Below are 19586 nucleotides of genomic sequence, written 5' to 3'. Positions count from 1 at the left end.
TCCTTGGATCATAAGCCAGAGGATTCTTGCAGAGGCTCTGTACCTTCATCCCAGGGCTCCCAAGGGAGGCCTGGTCCCACTAGCTCAGGCCTGGCCTCCTCAGACTGCCTCTTCAGAGGTGGCTTGAGGCACAGAGGAGTGGAGCCCACAATGGATAGGCTCAGCATTATTTTACAGGGGGCAATCCCCACAGTTTTGAAGGGGGATGATGCACAGAATAGCATGTCAGGGAAAGAGTAGGACAAGAACTCTCAGGAGCTGCATTGCTCTCTTGGTTCTGCCATGTCTTTGACCATTCGTTCTTGCACCTCACCCCACCTCAATCTCCAACCTCACAGTCTCAAACTCAGCGGCGATTCTGCAGTCAGAGGGAACGTGGTGCCACTTGGGGTCAGCCCCTCCCTCTGACAATCTGGAGGATTCTAGAGGAGCTGGTAGCTATTTCCAGGCTTTCTGCAGGAAATTTCAGCAAGCAGGATCTGGCTCTGATTTTAGTTTTAAAGAACTAGCTGTGATTTTTATATAGTGCATTAGCTTGCCAAAAATCCAGGCCTTTTTATTTAGTGACATATCCTTTGGAAACCTGTAAAATCATGCTGGGTTTTCATATTTTTTTACTTTCAGTTCAGGATTACGCACTATCGGCTTTAGGGCCTTGTAGGAACAAGGTGGATATAAATGTTGTCAGAAAATTGGAAGCTTTACACCAGGCTGTTATGATTTAACTGACAGACCATTTGAAGTTACCGAGACTTGGGGAGAAGCAGGTCTTTCCAGAAACAGCCGTCTTTTAAAAGGAACGCTGATGTTTTCTGATTGGAACCCATTTGGGAAAGTATTAAACTTGGCACGAACTGGAGAATAGCAATAGCTTTTTATTGTTAATATTCAGAACTTCCAGTGGTGCTGAATAGATCAGGTTCCCCACGAGTCATAGTAGCATCTGACCATTTGCTCTCCAAATTGCTGTAGCTTAGGTTAAAGCAGCCTAGCTCTCTGAAAGCAGCTACAGCCTTTAGGCTTCCAGAGGGACAGAAAGCCTGTGTAGGATTATTTATATTCATCTAAAAAGAACAGAAAAGGAAATGAACAGGGAACAAATAGCAGGGAACAAAATCTTAAATAGTTTCATCCACTAGAATCATCTGCCCTTGCTAGGAAGTCGGATAATGTAGCTTCAACCCGAGTTTTGAAGTGAGAGAGGCACACAGAGTAGGATCCTTTTCAATCAATCAGATCATTCCTTTAATCCAAGGCATTTTCTTAGTTCTAATAATAAATGCTGAAACCTGGGGTTAGTGCAACATACAAAGATGCCCTTTAATATACACAACATGGATTACTTGGAACTGTTTGGAGTGGACAATGTCCACATTGTTTCCCTTCTTTTTCTACAAAAGGTATAAAAGAGCATCATGCTACAGGCAACACATTTTAGTTTGAAGTGGAACTGGCAGAGGATTTCAATGGAAAGTTGATTTATTTCAGGAGATTATGGGAGTCCAGGGATAAAGCGGGCACCAAGCCACAAGGAGAGCCCTTGACCTAGAAGCAGGAACAGTTTCCAAAGCTGTATATGTACATAGCTGCACAGAACACTTTAATTAGTACAGAGCATAACCTAAATTCTTTCTCTCAGGGAAGATGAAACAAACACATTTTTCTTTCTTAGTAGAATATTGGAAGCTGTATCCACCACTCTTTGCCTTATTTACATCTTATTCTTCAGGATTGTGGGAAGCAATTGTTTGTGACAAAGGACTCCCCCTTCCCCCGCCCCCCCCATCAGAAAAGTAAATTGAGATATCACTCATAAAACAGGATCTGGATACAGACTTAATTCACTTTTCCTAACAGGCAAAACAAGTTAACAGGCCATCACAGGTAACTCCCTGAATGAATGTATGAAACATAATTTCATCCTTTTTTTTTTTTTTCCCTTCCCTCCAGGCCTTGAGCTGTAATTATAAAGACTTCAGGTCTCCCTGGTGACATCAGCTGGTTAACAAAATTTGGATCACAGGAATGAAGCAACCTATAGTCTGTTTGCCGCAGCATTGTTCACACTCCAGAGAAGTAATTGTATATGAAATACCATTCAGTAATATGCTCTATTAATTTTAGTGGTAGTTTTTTCTCTGTAAGCTTTTCATCAGGATTCAAATCATCATCTGTGTTCCATAGTCAAAGGGTACAAAGCATAATAAAACAGCAACAGAATAAGTCTTTTTGTAAAATTATATTTTGAAGCATATGCTAAGACCATGTACTAAATGAAACCTGCCATAATAATTACGTTTACTAAAACTTCCTAAGGTGTAATAAGCTTCTAACACAGCTGGTCTTGAAATCAACAACAAATTTCAGCAGCTAAACTTAAGGGCTGTATACTGCGGCTCTTACTCAGGCAAAACTTCCCTTGCTATCTAGAGGTAGCTGACCTGAATAAAGACTCCAGGTTTGAGCCTTCTGTTTCTAGAAAGCATGAATGACTGAAATTTTAATGCAATGAGATGCTAAATGATTTCAACATTTTATACATCTACCTGCATAGAAGTCCAACACCATTGTGCATTGATCTAAACCAGGAGTGGGCAAACTTTTTGGGCCGAGGGCCACATCTGGGTGGGAAAATTGCAGGGCAGGGGGTTGGGGCGCAGGAGGGGGTGCGGTGTGCAGGAACAGGCTAAGGGCAAGGGATTGGGGCAAAGGAGGGGTGCAGAGTGTATGAGGGGGCTCAGGGCAGAGGTGCAGGAGGGGTGCGGACTGCGGGAGGGAGCTCAGGGCAGGGGGGTTGGTGCAGGAGGGGTGCAGGGTGCAACAGGGGGCTCAGGGCAGGGGGTTGGGGTACAGGGTGCAGCAGGGGACTCAGGGCAGGGGGAGCAGTGACGGGGGGTGGCCTGGAGGCAAGGGCAGTGCACAGAGCCCTCTTACCTAGGATGACTAGATGAAACGGAGAAAATATCAGGACAGATGGGGGAAGCAAAAAAAAACAAAAACGGAGCGGCCAAAGCCGCAATATCGGGACAAATGGCGTCCCGACCGTGCATCGGTCGGGACAAAGACCTAAAAATTGGGACAGTCCCCATTTTATTGGGACATCTGGTCACCCTACTCTTCCCACCTGGGGCCCCAGGGACGTGGTACTGGCCACTTCTGAGAGTGGCGCAGGGCCTGCAGCCCCACGGCAGACAATCCCACGGGCCGGATGCGGTCCGCAGGCTGTAGTTTGCCCACCCCGTCTAAACTGTCCCAAGCTAAAAGCTGCTTCTTGCTGTGTACAGAGTAAAAAAGGACATAACGAAATTGGCATAACTGAGCCCATTGCTTGTTAGTTTTTTGGTTTGGGATGAGTTTTTTATGCTTGTAAAATGAGAATCTAATAGCATTGCCTAGAATAAGGCATAGTGTGAGTTCACTTGTGAACTATAACAATTATGAAATAAGGGGCTGAATCCCGTCTTTCTTGCCCCCCTCCACACCTCCCCCACCTCCCAATCTGCACTGGGAAATGAGTAGGGTGGGACAGGCAGAGGCGCAAACCTGTAGCAGTCAAGTGGAGGGTCTCCAATCCATTCTGCCTGTGGAGGGCAGATGCATATAGAACAGTTCAGGTGGGCAGAGCACTTAGCAGTGGCCCTTAGTGCAGCTGCAGAAAGGTACAATGTGCACTGCCCCAGTTCTTGCTGCCAAATACTTTACCCTCCGCTGCTCCAGGAGAGATATAAGGTCCAGGCCATGCTGCCTGTCCATTTGACATACTAGTAGGAACATTTTTGGGGTATTCATCAATCTCTGATATCTTGGGCAAGGGCTATGTTAAGCCACTTTTCTGCTCCCTTGATCCTCAGTTTGGTCCTTGGTGTAACTTAGAGCAGCCCACAAGTGACTCTACGTTAAGCTGGCTACAGCAGTTCCTACTGTGGGCCAAAGATTAGCTGCTTACACTGCACTCTGACTCATCTGCTTCTATCCTCACAGCCCTCTCAAGAACACTCTAGTAGTATATGTCAGGGGTTGCAGAGACTGGGTGTCATAAAGCCAGTTTTATGCCACCGAGGCATTCCTCTTGCATCAGAGGGTTAACCAGCATCCTCTTTGTACCTCTGAAAGAGTCCTGGATCAGGCTTGTATTTCCTGGTCTTACATTATGTTGTATACGTGCATGAACTTTGAAATATCAGCTGAATTTTGTTCATTCTCCATAATGTTAATCACAGTTACTGTGTTGGATTTTGTTATGTGTGGAAAAGGAGTTACGAACGAGTCCTTTCTGAAGTGGATAGTTAGAATAAGGCCCCTGGTATTCACTAAGTGCGAAGTACAGTATACATCCAAATATGTGGGTTAAAACCTGACCACGTTTGTCATCAGCATGGAAACCCCACCCACAGCCATAAAAATCAAAGGGCAGAATGTGGTATAAATTCCACTGCCCTGATCACATACAGAGGTCTGCCAACATTTTTCTCCAATGTACTCGTTTCTTCAGAAGGGCGGAATTAGGCCTTGAAAACCTGATTCTGAGCTGAGCTACGCATACATCTGTCCTGGCCCTGTGTCTAAGAAAATAGTTAGTTACTGACTGATTTTATAAGTTGCACGGAACTACATGCCTATGCATTGGGTTTAAAGATTAATACCAGTCTGTGCTAACCATCCCCACACAGCCCCAGCTATGGGGGGCACTTGGCAGAGAAATAAATTTTAACGGAAAGGTTAGTTTTAATCGTTCCCCCCCCACCCCGTGAAATCCCCCTTGTACTTCCTGATTCACTGAAAGCTCATGAAAGCTCATGCTCAAATAAATTGGTTAGTCTCTAAGGTGCCACAAGTCCTCCTGTTCTTTTTGCGAATACAGACTAACACGGCTGCTACTCTAAAACCTGAAGACTCAGAGTGGTGACATCACAAATACCAGAAGTCCTATTGCAGACTTTATAATCCCGGGTAACTGTGACACCCACAGTGCATCATTCTGTAAAATCAGCAGTGACCCAGGAAGTACCAAAAGGATTTCATGGAGAGAGAGGGGAGGGGGGGGGAAATGTATTTTTAAAAGGTCAGAAAAAAAAACAACTTGTGTGTTTTGAAGGCTCTTCTCAGCTAGGTTAGTGGGGACATTCTGTGCAAAAAATCGGAGCTTAACTAATTTTCAGTTTGCTAAGTAGTTTCTCTACTCAGCACAAGAACCAACGGGCTTGCAATGAAATACATGGCAGCTGTTCCAGTGGACCAACAAGGTCAATTTTAATTCATAGCCTTGCCTGTGGTTGTGTGTGTGGGGGGGAAACATGCTTATGAGACGGCCTGGGAAATGTCTGTCTCACTGCGGCTGGACTTTCTACTAGGAGTAAGTATTTAAGTAGTGTCTTTTTTCGGGGGAGGGGTGGAGTAAAAGGTAACTTGCTTGTACTCAGAAAGGAAACACACAGCTGATTCGAATGTGTATTGCTTGTAATTACACTATTTCTTTTCTCCTAATTACGGTAAAGAGCAGAACAACTCTAATGACAGTACTGCTAACTGGATAAGATTTTGGCTCCTTCCAGCTTTCGTGAATAATTTGTCTTCTTCAGCTTGATTTACTAACATCCTGGCTGACAAGGTTTCCCATTCTGTGCATTCATTTTGTGCTTAGAAAGGAATTGTTTATAATTTACATTTTAAGTCTGAGTGCTATTATTTCGCACTGTCAAAAAGCATCTGTTACAGTAGATACCTCTTCATATGTCTGTGCCACAAAAATAAAGCAAACCAGCCACTGTTCTGAGCACTATAAGTTGCGCAACAGTTAAACTTAATTCTTTGTGAAAGGGCTGACTGGCAGAGTGGCATAACAAACAAAAATACTCTTTGGCCTTGTCTACTGTGGCACCATATTTTGCAAGCTACTGTACCCTTTTAAGCTTCGTTTATACTACAGCTGAGTCAAGGGATCCGCACTTGCATTGTAACTAGTCCCCTGCCTTGTTAAAACCCAGTTTAAATGTTGTTCCGGTAGATGGGAGCTAACAGTGTCTCTGTGTCTAAGACCACTGGCATTCTAGAGTTTGAACCCAATTACAGGAACAAGGTTAGGTCCCGTCTACAAAGCAACTTATAAGTGCATTGTAATTAGGACACCCCCACCCCGACATAGTTATAGCCACAGTACAGACAAGGCCTAAAACAGCTTCAAGCATGATTGAATTAGCCAGTGTAGATAGGGATGAACAGTTTGAAACATTTGAGAATCTGTTTGATTGTATTCCTCTCCTAATAAATCAAAACCCTTGAATGAGCCCCCAAAGCAGCCATGCTTTCTTTTATTAGTTTTTCCTAATACTTAGCACTTTTTATCTTCAAAACACTGAACAAGCATTAGCTAACGAACTCTCATCTCTGCACACTTGTGAGGAAGATAAGCCAGGGCTGTCTACGTAACAGTCAATTACCACAGTGGAGCTCATTTACCTGGTTGCGTCCCAAATGTGGTGTCACCCCACAGTTTAGCTTTGCCAGGTTAGATGGGATCAAACCCTGTTAGAAGCATGTTCAGAAAATCATGCTTCGACTCTCAGGTTTGTACCACCATACCTTTAACATGGTTGTTACCCCTCTAGTAAGGATCATTGGTCCCAGACTCGTCTACACAGGCCAAATCAAAATTGGGTTCTGACAACATGTCAGGGGCATAACTGTGCTGTAACGAGGTTCCCTACTCTGACTGGAACTGTCGTGTAGTCTCTTCTTAAGTAGATGCAGATGGTAAGACTGAGGCTAGGAGTCTGATATTTTTCAGAAATCATAAGCACCCAAAGTTCCCACTGATTTCAGCTAGAGTTGTTGGGTGCTCAGCATTTCCAAAAATCAGGCTTCAAGGAACTTGTCCAAAATCACACAACTAGTCAGTGGCAGATGGTGGGTGATGTACTTTTTCTAGGGTGTGTGTGTAAACACACAATTTAAGAGCAGAAGAAATACCTTAAAGTTTACATAACAAAGAATTTCACATTTCTGGTCACATCAAGTATTTATTGTGCCATTTTACCTGCCTTTTCCTTTGATCTATTTTTAAGTCACTGAGAACTTCATTAACAACCAAATTCCAGCATCTCTTCCCAAAAAGTGTCCTTTAGACTTAGGCTTGCATTTTGAGAAACCTGGCTCTTTTGTGGTACTAAAATGCCAAAGTTTGAATGGAATGCTTTATTAAGTTTTCAAATGCTTCCAGCCAATAACAAGCAAAGTTCAACTCACCAGTTTTAATCACAGAAACATCGTCTGTTTTCACTGCATGTGAGAAAAGTCATGCAGTTCTTAAGAAGATTAAAGCTATAAATTCTAATGTTACAAGGGCCAGTGCTTTACAATCCCACTCAAGCAGAGTTCTTTGTGAAAGGTTTACCTTATGTGAATTTACAAGACAAGTGATAACCATCAAGTTTGTCTGTTGTCATTTTCTTTTAAAGCCTTTCATTGGTAGAAAGGTGAGCATGATGCCTTTTTCCTACTTGCAGCTTTGCCTTATTCTACTGTTAAGTAGCAAATTATATCATTTTCATTATCAGTGCAACACACAAAGCCATCTGTTACTCGAGGGTATCAGGATCACCAATCAGCCACCCTCAGAATAAGCAGCTGTAAATTTAGAGTGCCTATACTTTCTAAATAGAGTGAAGGTTTGACATTAATCTCCTCAAGTTGCTGAGTAGCTGGTACTGTGCCCAAACACAAGTAAACTCAATTAGTAAAAATAGACATGATGTGGCAGTTCAATATATGGCACTTAAGCATGTGTTCCACATCCAGAAGGGCTAAGTTTAAGTCCCAAAGATTCCATTTTATACATATGATTCAGTCATTTTCCTGGCTGCCAACTTTATCTTGTTGTACAAAAAGAGAGAGGTGTTTTTTTTTTTTACTTCCAGGAAGACTAAGGGCCAAATATTGCTTTGTTTATGCTAGTGTAAATCTGGAGTAACTCCATTTGGGATTATGAGCACTCTGCACCTCAAAGTCATTCCACTAACCCACATACAAAAGGTGGTACACAAACATAATTTAACATTGTATGTGTTTTATGCAACTCTTTACAAGTATACCTACAAAATGCACATATTTTAGTAGTATTAACAGGTAATAGCATATATGTAAGTACTATACTTTTTGCAGTATTCTTCTACGTAAGACTACAGCATTAATGTTAATCCATAAACCTAAAGTACAATTACTCGCATTACTTCATTGAGCAATGTAACAGACTGTCTACACCCCTCTATTATGGAGAACTCATCAAAGGAAAATTATTCAAATGCATGTTCTCTAAGATCCTTGTGCTCAAGTCTGTAACAGAACAACTTAAATTTGGGTGTGGTGATCTTGACCTTATAGTCTTTTGTTTTTTCTAGTTTGCTTTACTTCCTGTGCCTGCTCTGTTTGAGACAGGAGTGTAGTCTAAAGAGACTGTTTGTTTTGCATACACATTATGATCTGCTTCTATTGTGTAACAACATGCGGTATGCAGGATAAAACACCCAGCTTATTATAGCATAGCTAAAAGGCCTTTCAGTATTTCCATTTGAAATTCTTATTTTCAGGGGTTTACTACTGAGCGATGGCAAATTGCAGGCAGGAAACTTGGCACTCACATTCTCAGCCCAGGAGCAAATTCTTTTACCAACCTAAAATAAATTAATTAATATTAATAGCATGTCCTTCCAGCACACAAAGAGAAGGCGGGTTTTGTTTTTTTTCCTGAAACAAAAGATGAAGATTAAGAAGAGTATTAATGTGCTAAGTGTCTGTACACAAATGCAAAGAGCATGGGAAACAGGCCAGAAGCAGTGTAACTAAACGGTGGAGAGTATTATCTAGTGGACATTACTGAAAGAGGGTGAGCTATTCTCGTAACAGGAATGTCAATGAAGATGGGGTATTAATCAATAAATAAGAGAGAGAAAAAGACTAGAGGAGGGGGAGGGAGAGGTATATTTCAAAGTATTTGTAATGCCACCCAACTACAGTTTGACAACGAAGACTGGTGAGAGTGAAATTATTTGTGTAAAGATAAAAGGAGTGGAAAAACAAAGAATAGTCGGCATCAGCTGTGTACCGGTAGGAATAGTGGGAAAAGAGGATAAGAAATTACTGGACCAATTCTCATGGTAGTTGAAACCACAGAATGTATTCACGGGGAATTTTAACTATCCAATAGGTAGGAGACACCATCAAACACTCACAGTTAAAGATGGTCCGGAATTAAGTACAAAGCCAATTTTTTTAAATATCCAGACAATAGAGATTGCAGCCAGAGAGGAATTCCTACCCACTGAGGATGTACAAAACGTAAGGAATCTCAGAACCAGTGACCAGGAGATTCTTGAATTCAACTAATGCCGAATAAATTCACCGAATGCATCAGTACAAGGATAGTAGATTTCTGGAAAGCAATTTACTGGAAATTTAAGAAATCCAATTAACGTGATATGATACCAGGAAGTATTAACGTCCGCAGGCAGGCAAAACCTAAAACACATAATAAATAAGGTCGTGTCTATGCTATGGTTACTTCAGAGGAACACCTACTGCGCGGTAGCTAGGCCACTGTAGTGCCATGGTGTAGATGCTTCCAACAACAATGGAAGGGGATTTTCTGTTGCTGTAGGAAATTCCCCTCTCAGAGTGATGGTAGCTAGGCCAATGGCAGCATTGTTCTGTTGACCTAGCTGCATCCACAATGAGGATTAGGTTGTCATAGTTATGTTCCTCAGGGTTATGGATTTTTCTGAGTGCCGTAGCTATGTCGACATAACTTTTAAGTGTAGACCAGACCTAAGGAACACCAGACTTCAATTCCTCTGAAGAAGAATATAAGGTCTCCTGCCAGAGGAGAATGCTTCCCAAATCTTGAGAAGGATGGGGCCAGTCTTTATGGGACCAGCCCCCTTTGCACTCCCCCTGCTACAAATTGGGTGTGTGTGTGAACTTTGTGACTATTACAAAATTATGTGGACAATCTTTAGTTGCTATTTTTGTTCCCCCACTGTACATTTTTACTCAGCAGGGTAACGTGGGCTAAAGGATATAGAGGGACCATGAGTGATAAGTGATTTATAAAGAATAAATATTGTCACATAAATGTGATTGTTTTTATTCTTGCAAAATTGCCAAAAGATTAGAATGCAGAAGCTTTATGCATTTGAATATTTGTGAGGCATCTGATATAGTGTTACATGAAATCTTACTTGAAAAAAATCAAACTGGTTTGGATGGGGAAAACTGTCACATTAATGGGAAAACTATCTGAAGAGCAGTAATTAAACAAATGGCAATGATACACAGGAAAGAACTGATGTAGAGAGAGGAGTTGTCTAGCTGGGTGATGCATGGATTCTAGGTAGGCCTTTATTTAGGAGCTGCATCAATATCTGGAAGAGAGATTGAACAGCATGTTAACAAAGTATGCAGATGATATTAAATTGCGAGGACTTGCAAACACCATTGAAGACATAGAAGTATCAATACAAGGGACTTTGAGTGGTAGGAACATGGACAGAGAGTAACAAGATGTGATTTAACTTGAAGATGTGCAGGTTAATACATGTAAAGAAAAGTCACCTGAAAAACAGATGTTCCCTGGGAGGGAGGAACCTGGAAAGTCTAATGCAGAAAGAGACCCAGGAGTCAGAGCGGACAACAAAGTCAGACATGAATTTGCAAAGTTGTATAGCAGTACAAAAAGCCATATTTTGAGCTGTGTATGCAGATGCATCACATCACAGATCAGAATGTAACAGTTCCTCTTTATGCATCTATTGTGTTCAATTCTGGGCACATTATTGCCAACGAGATCTTGCCAAATGGGGAAGTGTTCTGAGAAGAGCAACAAAAAATAACCTCCCTCCCAGCAAGCTAAGCTTGGCTATCATGTGAGGCTGGAACATAAGTGTACAGATCTCTGAGGGGTGTAAGCACTAAGACCCTGATTCAGCAAGGTACTTAAGAACATGCCTAACTTTAAGTGCATGAGTCATCACAGTAAAGAGAATGGGACAACTCAAATGCTTCAAGTGCGTAAGCATGTGCCGAAACTTGCTGCACTGGGGCCCAAGGATGGGGAGGATTTATTTAATGTAGTACAAAGGTGCATATCTAAGAGAAATGGGATGTAAGTAGAAAAGCAAAAATTCAGGCTAGATGTCAGGAAAGCCCAATGGCAGTGGTAGATGCCCTACCACTTGGGATTTTTAGAACTAGAATGAACATAAGGCTCTTGGTTTGATAGGAGAGTAGACTGGAGGGGGTTGCCAGTTGGAGAACTTGTTTGTATGTGCTGCTTTAAAAAAAATTAGACCGCAATTGAGCCATACGTTCGTCTTTGTTTTATGTTAAAAATCTTATGCTTTGCCCTTGGCATGTGACATTGTTGCCTTGCAGTATCCTTTGTTAAACTAGGGGAAAGAGATGAAGTTCTGTATTTATATATTGTGGATATGTTGTATAGCGCTTTGAAAACATTAATCTTGCAGCATCTCTTTGAGACAGGCAGGTAAATATTACTAAACCTATTTTACAGATCGGAAAATGGAAGGAGAAAGGTTAAGTGACAAGCCTAAAGCCCAGAGAGTGGGTCAGGACTGTGATTAGAACCCTGGGGCTCCTGATTCCCAGTCCTGCGTCTGTTCATCCATCCATCCATCCCATAACTGTTGCATCTCAGAACTGGATTAGACCTCCCACCCCAATCTACATTACAGTTTTAATGTGAACTTGTGCTGTGACAGATCAACATTCGTCTCTCAAGAAGTCATATTCCACATAGAGTAGAAATAAAGTTGAGGTAATTATAAGAAAATATGAGCACTGTTTCTTTAAATCCAGAGAGTGAGTACCAGCTAGTACCACTAACATGTGAAGCGTGGTCATTAGTCTAGAATAAACAGAGAGCCCTTGGAGGGGGTGAGATGGAAATGTGAGCTGTGAAACAACTGTTGTGTGGAACCACCTTCAATGTGACGTTTTAAGATGTAAAAGAGGAATAGGATAAACAATCCCCACAATGGTTTATCCAAAGCAGTAATTACAATCTCAGATGGATTTAGGGAATATACAATGGACATTACATGAGAGATTGTTATATCTGCTGAGGGACTGCCTCTCTCCGTGGGCCATACTGCCACAGCTGTGATCAGAAGGGGCACGCGAGCTGGATCCCTCTTCCTATAAAAGGGCAGGAGCCGCTAGCAGGATGCTCTCTGTGAGGACTCCACCCACCCTGGGACTTGCTCCTCCCCTTGGTCTGAGAGAGCCTGAATTTGCTGATCTTCCGGGCCTGCTGCAAAACACACCTGCTTGAGAGAATTTTAGGAAGGGTGCAGTGTGCTTCTCATGATGATAGTGATGGTGTTTCTGTAGGTGCCTGGCTGAATTCTTGTTGAAATGATTGCTTTAACACAGCTGAGGTTGTATTGCATTATTAATTAGGTGCAAGAATGCCTAGAGCCTTGGATAGGCATCTTTTTATTATTTTAAATCCAAATAGGTCAATGAATAACATAAATATCCTATGAGGATAAGCATGGGAGCAGTTCAAAGTAACCTGAAAGATATAACTGGGGAACTGTAGCAAGACGAGGGTGGGCGGAGGAAGGAGACACAAGACACCTGACGTGGGAAGGGAATGATGCCTGCCTTCAGACCAGGGGCTGGGTCTCTAACATGCTGGTCTACTAAAGCATAGAGAAAAAACAGGGGAAGCTTAAGAAATGATGGGCACTCTCATAGACTTTAAGGTCAGAAGGGGCCATCATGATCATCTGGTCTGACCTCCTGCACATTGCAGGCCACAGAACCTCACCCACCCACTCCTGTAATAGACCCATAGCCTCTGGCTGAGTTTTTGCCTTTTGCAGTGTAGTGACTCAGATTAGTTCCAAACTAGTTTAGGGCTTGTCTACACATAGTTACTCTAGAATAACTAGGCTGCTTTAAATTTACACGCTGCCTTAGTTCCGAATAACTTTCATGAGTAGACAAACTCTTAAGCTTTTGCAGAACTTCAGACTGGGTCTGTTTTGCATATAATTTCTGTTGTTTTAATATGACTTTCTGTCTCTTTTCTTGATACATCTTGTTTTACTGTAAACCAAGCAGGTTTAAATTGTTTGGCAACTTCACTCAGACCACGCAGAAGAAGTGGAAAAATCTGCGACCTCTAAGGGGAGGGAATGACATCGGGGTGCCTGGAGTCTACCACACTCTGGATTCTTCATCAGAGTCCAAACAAAAGGGTTCTCTCTCCCACAAGGTATGCTACTGTCAGGTCTGTGATCCTGGAGTTACACGAGAAATTCAACCCTAGCTGAGAACCAAGCTTAAAGGGGTAAGGTGACAGGTTCACCCCACATTTATATTTGTGAAGGTTGAGCCATGATTTAAGTTTTTGTTTCTGCAGCCCTCATACTGGCTACTCCTATGGGTCTGGTGGCAGCAGATTTATGTTATATTATACCTGTTGGGAATAAAAATGGCATATTGTTATCTGTATAAATGATTCTTATAGTTCTGACCTTTCTGGTTGTCAGCATGCTACATATTGCTTGTAGCATAGGTACAAAGATAGGTACAAAATAGAAATGGGCCTGGACCACAACTGGTATGGATCTCTCTTTCTCTCTCTCTCAACAGTCCAAGGCAAAAGCCCAGATCTCCATGTTCTGACTGAATCTGGTAAACTTTAATTCTGGATTTGGATGTGAACTTCACAGTATGGGCCCATGTTTATTTAAAAAAAAATTAAATTAGAAGTGTATATAGTGAAGTTTAGGAATTGGTGTTTGTGCACATGTTGAAATGTTTCTCAATACAATAAAAAATATCATCAGGATTTCTAGTATATGGACAAAATGTACATACGTGGCAGTTGGCTTGACACAGTGGAGCATAACTCTGAAGGTCTCTTAGGTCAATGATCCATGAAGTTGGAAGGATTTGTTCGACAGACCAGAACAGCTCTGTTGGAACCATTACGATCTACTGAGGCAAAAATCCACACTTTCAAAGTACTAGATCTGCTCAGACAGGTGAACTGTACCTTCCCCCCCCGTCCCCAAATCAGTATGTTTACCAAAACGTACAGCATTTACTAGGCAGACTGTAACCGACTTTAGAGCCCATATGTATTGCACACCAATAAAATATGTTAAAAAAGTCGTGTTATTTCCCAATCCTAAATATCAGATAGCTAGCTGCTAATCTAATCTGTCTAGAGTAGACCAGCTCACTAGTAACAGACAGAAAAACAGGCAAGAGAATTCACAGATAAAAACCTCTGTTCACATGGTATGATTTGATGAGAAGGTGCTACATGTCTCAGAAGGACCTGGGTGAGAACCCTTACCTCTAGCTGAAATCAGTGGGAGATAACAGTCCCCAGCACTTTCCAGGGGATGATCAGTACCCTGCAGTCTTCAAAAGTCCCTTGTGTAAATTTAAGTGACTATTAATCCTTGCTAACATGCTGGCTTGACAGTCCTGGAAACTAAAATAATAATTTCCACAGAACAGGTACAGCAAGCTTCCCCACTCTGTCCTCCCAGTGTGCTTTAACCCCATCACGGAGGGTCTACTTCAAGGGATAAGAAGGTAGTTTAATTTCCATTAGTTCCTTGACCTTTTAGCTGAGGCTGCCAACAGTGTCAGTTGTATGGAGTGTTGCTGTAGCTGTGTCGGTCCCAGGATATTAGACAGACAAGGTGGGTGAAGTAATAGCTGAGGAAGAGCTCTGTGTCGCTTGAAAGCTTGTCTCTCTCTCAGTCAGAAGTTGGTCCAATAAAGGATATTACCTCACCCGCTTTAACAGTGTCAGTTATGTTACATGGATACCTTTCCACTATCAACTCTCCTCACGTAGGACATAGTGTCTAATTACAGTTCCCTAGGGGACTGATCCTGCAAAGTGCTCAGTGCCTCCTGAGAGACACTGAGTCAGGGCCGGCTCCAGGCACCAGCAAACCAAGCAGGTGCTTGGGGTGGCAAATGTAAAGGGGCGGCAGGAGGTCGGGCTCTGGGGCGGCAATCCGCCCTCGGCGGTGGAGGGAATTCAGCGGCTGCTCCGTCACAGTGCGTTTCACGCTTGGCAGCAATTTGGCGGCGGGGATGTGACTCTTCTTTGGTCACTGGTGGCAATTCGGCGGCCGCACCATCACTCCGCCTCCGTGTTCGGCGGGCAGGATTCCTCCTCCCCATTCGGTGGCAAGTTTTTTTTGCTCCAACACTGGAGCTGGCCCTGCACTGAGTATCCTCAATTGACCCTCACTCCCATTGACTTCAGAGGGAATTGAACATGCTCAGCATCTTGCTGAGTCAGGACCCTGGGCTGGATTTGAACTGGCATCTTGGCTTTGGAAGGCTCTACATCTCTATGGCCTTTAATAGGAGCTGATGACACACAGCACCTCTGAGGAGGCACTCACCACTTTTCATAGACTGTCATAGATTTTAAGGTCAGAAGGGCCATTGTGCTCATCAAGTGTGACCTGCTGCATAATACAAGCCATAGAACATCACCCAGCAATTCCTGCATCAGTTCCAAAGACCTGACTGACCTAGACCATATTCTTTAGAGAGACATCCAGTCTAGATTTAAAAACTTCCAGGGATGGATAATTTACTGATTTCCTATGGCAAATTGTTCCAGTGGTTAATTATCATCCCTGTTTAAAAAAAAAAAAGAGAGGAAAAAAAAGAACCTTATTTCCAGTTTGAAGTTTGCTATCTTCAGTTTAGGTCCAATGAAGCTAGTGAGAGAGAGAGAGAGATAGAGAGAGTTGGGGGGTGGGGGACTTGATAGCTTCTTTTTAAAATGGAGAGAACTAAGAATGAAACATTCTTGTACCTAAATATTCCATCACACATATGTAGAATGACTTATTGTTCAGAGACCTCCACAATACCTAGGCACATTGGGTAAGGTAAAGAACAACAGCCTTTACTATGAATTTCCTTGCTTTGGGCTTCAATGAGAGTCTTGCCTGTGAAGGACTTCAGGATTTACACCATACTTTTCTCTTTCAATAGTATTGTAGTATGACACATTTGTTTACTGATTTATGAATGCTATGCTCTCAATTAATGTTAATTTGAGATGCTTTTGCCAGTGTCAGTTCTCTGTGATTTGCAATTTAATATTTTGCCATCTGAAAACAATGGCATTTAGTGCTCTGGAGAGAAAATTATCAGTATTTGAGTTTCAATAGGAAATATGTTTAGGTTTTATGCTAATGCTCAATAAAATAAATATTTTAGTCATATTTTATGATGCTCCAAGTAAAGTAAAGGAACATATTTTAAATATTTGATTGTTTAGGTGAGCTACAATTTAGCTTCCTTGAGGAAAAATTAATTGGCCAGCTCTAATCTAAGTTATGATTTGTTAAAGCTGCTAAAATAATTTAAATCAACTGCATATGTCTGTGCAATAATAATAAAATTGCTTTAGCAAAAATTATCTGAATGCAAGAGGGATAAAAATAGACAGGAGGTGGATTGGACAGTCAGCATATTATGAGTTGGAATAAAAACATCTTACTTAAGCCAAAAACATGGCAACCAATATTTTTTGTTATAAAAATATTTGAGATGAATTTAGTTTTTTATGAAAGCTGTCTGAAATTGAAATTAATTGCAGAAGTTCTCCATTTATTTGCAAACCAGTAATAATACCTGAAGGCTGCACAAACCCAAGACCCTCTATAGACCAATCCCAACAAACCTTTGCTCTTATTCAGAACTTCATTTTTGCCATAGGGTGAGAATGATTGTGTGTTTATGCTCTCTCATACTAACCTCCACTTTGATCATGCCTGTCATCTGAAGTAAAAATGTGTGCCAGCTCTGTGAAGTGGATTACTACTGTCCACTAGAGGCTGTAATGAGACTAACAACGTCATTTTATGACAGACCTAACATTTAGACTCTAATAATCAATTATTTTAAACTTAAAGATGTTCTGCGTGTGAAGAATAATCACTGGTCTACTTCTCCGGAAGGAGCTGAAATAACTTGTGCACGTTTGAATTTTAAACACTATATTTAAAAAAATCCAGTCATTTTATGCCTCCCATTCTCCCATTTGTCGTTATTAGATGTGTAAAATATATACTGTAGATGACACATTACAACCAGTATGTTGACACAGTGTTTCTTCTGGGCACTGTGTATCTTATATATCAAATTGATTAATATCCTCTGGTCATGAATGAATCAGTAGGAAGTCATAACATCTGTAGCATATCATAAGCAGTAAATAAAATACCTGATGTCTGTTCAGATGTAGCCTATTCTGTACTATGTAGGTTCTTACACGGTGCTTATTCCCCTGGTATCTGAGCACCTTCCAGTAGTGCATTAAGCAATATGACTTACATCTGTTACAAGTTTCTTCTCTCATCCTCTTCCCAGAAGCAGAAGTGTGTGCAACGGAGTGTTTTTGTTTTGGAATCTTTAAAAACAATATACGTACATGTATATATGCACTCACTTGCTGCTATGTTTATGTGAGAGAGGCAAACTCAGGGAAGTGTGCCTTACATTAAGAGTGGAGGGTGGTGCGGCTTGTGGTGGTCCTTAGTTCCTGGGGGAGATCATTCCACAGTCTTTGACCAGCCCCTGAGAAAGCTCTGTCTACTGCACAGACAAAGCTCTGTTTCCTACACTAACTATAGAAAGTTCCACTGTGCCAGAGGAGCAAAGTTGTCCACCCAGTCTTCATCCTGGAGCTGTTAATGTTCATTTTCTGAAGCAAATTACTCCGCCTCTCTTGAGGCTGAGTTCTGCACTTCTTACTCTATCAAAACTCCCAGCTGAAGTCGATAGGGCATTTTGCCTGAATAAAGACTGAAGGCTTAATCGGGCCTTTTGTGCCAGTTGTTTGGAAAAGGTCACATTATGGCCGTGCCTCACAGCGCCTCTGCATTAATTAAGGGTTCTTGTACTTCGTGGCAACTTGGACTTGTGCTCTGTGGCAAAATTCCTGGTTGCTGAGGAGGCTGCAAATTCTGCTGCAGCTTTTTTGAATGTAGCCATGTAATCCATTAAATATAAGAATTAATAATACAATCACTGCAGTAGCTTATTTATTTTAACATTAAATTCAGTTTATTTTAAGCAGTCTTCCTATTTTTTGGTTTTGGTATGCTAAAGGTTTTTGTGATGACAGTTTATAACTGCCCCAGAGAATCTGTCAGAAGATGGTGGAGGAACAGCAGCTAGGTAAGGAGCTGTTGGAATTTCTGCCACCGGGCAGTTTGGATTTGTGGCACCTCCCAAAGCCCGCTTTAAGGCTGTCTGCAGACTCAGGAAGACAACACTGCATCAATTTATACATCAATCCATGAGGGCTAGAAATATAGAGAGAGATTTAAAAGCTTAGTTTCTGGAGCACAATTCTGCTGCAAAGTTTCTGCAGCAAAATCTGTAGCCAAAGAATAGAGGTATATACAGGGCTCTCGTGTTCATCTGCTGCAAAGGAGAAGGTTGCCCTGAGCTTGCTTCAGCATGAACGTGGCTTCTGTTTCTCTGCATGTGCCACACCTGTTGGCAAGGTGAACATATTAGAATGAGAGATTCCTTTCTACTGAGGTAACATCCTGAACTAGAGAAATAAAAAAGGTGGTGGTAGTGGGGGAATGCTGCATATTCAAAACTGTGCCCAGATGAAGGGGTTGAAGTGTCACTAGAGGCAGTGCTTAAAGTGAGTGTATGGGATGAGGGATTGCAAGGGGTTGCATACCCAGCCAAAAAAAAAAAATTGTTTTAATCAAGCCAGGTCACTGGGAGCTGCATTTTAAGCATGGTTCTTGCCAAAGCTGCTGCTCCAAGATTATAGTAGACCTCCCCCACCCCACTTTTTCATACCACTTTAAGAACTGACTAGAGCTTTCACTTGATTTTCAGTAATCCACACTCTCTCCTTCCCTCCCTCTCTTTGATTCAATCAATGAATCTTGCATTAGCGGGGTGAGGATGATGTTGATGTCTGCTTGGCTGCTGCTGTTGCAGATTCACTACTTTGAGGTGCTAAGTTGCGCGTCTGTCCAAATGTCTTGGCCTTTTGCTGTTTCTTTTCCCCAAAGCACTCATAAAACAGAAAATGTCATCAGGTTACATATGATGGAACCTTAACTAAAGTTTTAGTCGTAATAATAAAGGATCTTTATGCCTTATAAAGCTATGCTATATAGAGTATACACTATTCTATTGCCTATTGATCAATAGCACTGCCTCTTACAATTTTATTACTACATTCCTTTCAGCTATTACAGTATAATTATGCAACATATTTCTTTTTATAAGGAATTACCTTGCAGATCCATCCACAGAAACTGACAGTTTAGTCGTGATTTTTTTTTTTTGCATGTAGCCCCTAAGGTTATAGAAACACTTCACCAACACATGGAAAACTAGAAAACTGCCATATTGTAGCTTGTTCCGGTTTCAGGGAATGGGTGCAGGTTGCAGCGCCGCAGAGTGTCAACCCTAGTCATCCTATTTTGGATGCAAGCAGTGCTCTGGGTTCACATGGTGCCTGCCGTACAAGCATT

This window comes from Lepidochelys olivacea (assembly GCF_965140295.1).
Source record: "Lepidochelys olivacea isolate rLepOli2 genome assembly, chromosome: 2".
Lineage (NCBI taxonomy): Eukaryota > Metazoa > Chordata > Testudines > Cheloniidae > Lepidochelys > Lepidochelys olivacea.
The sequence above is the reverse complement of the archived record's forward strand: the minus strand, read 5'-3'. Positions refer to the sequence as shown.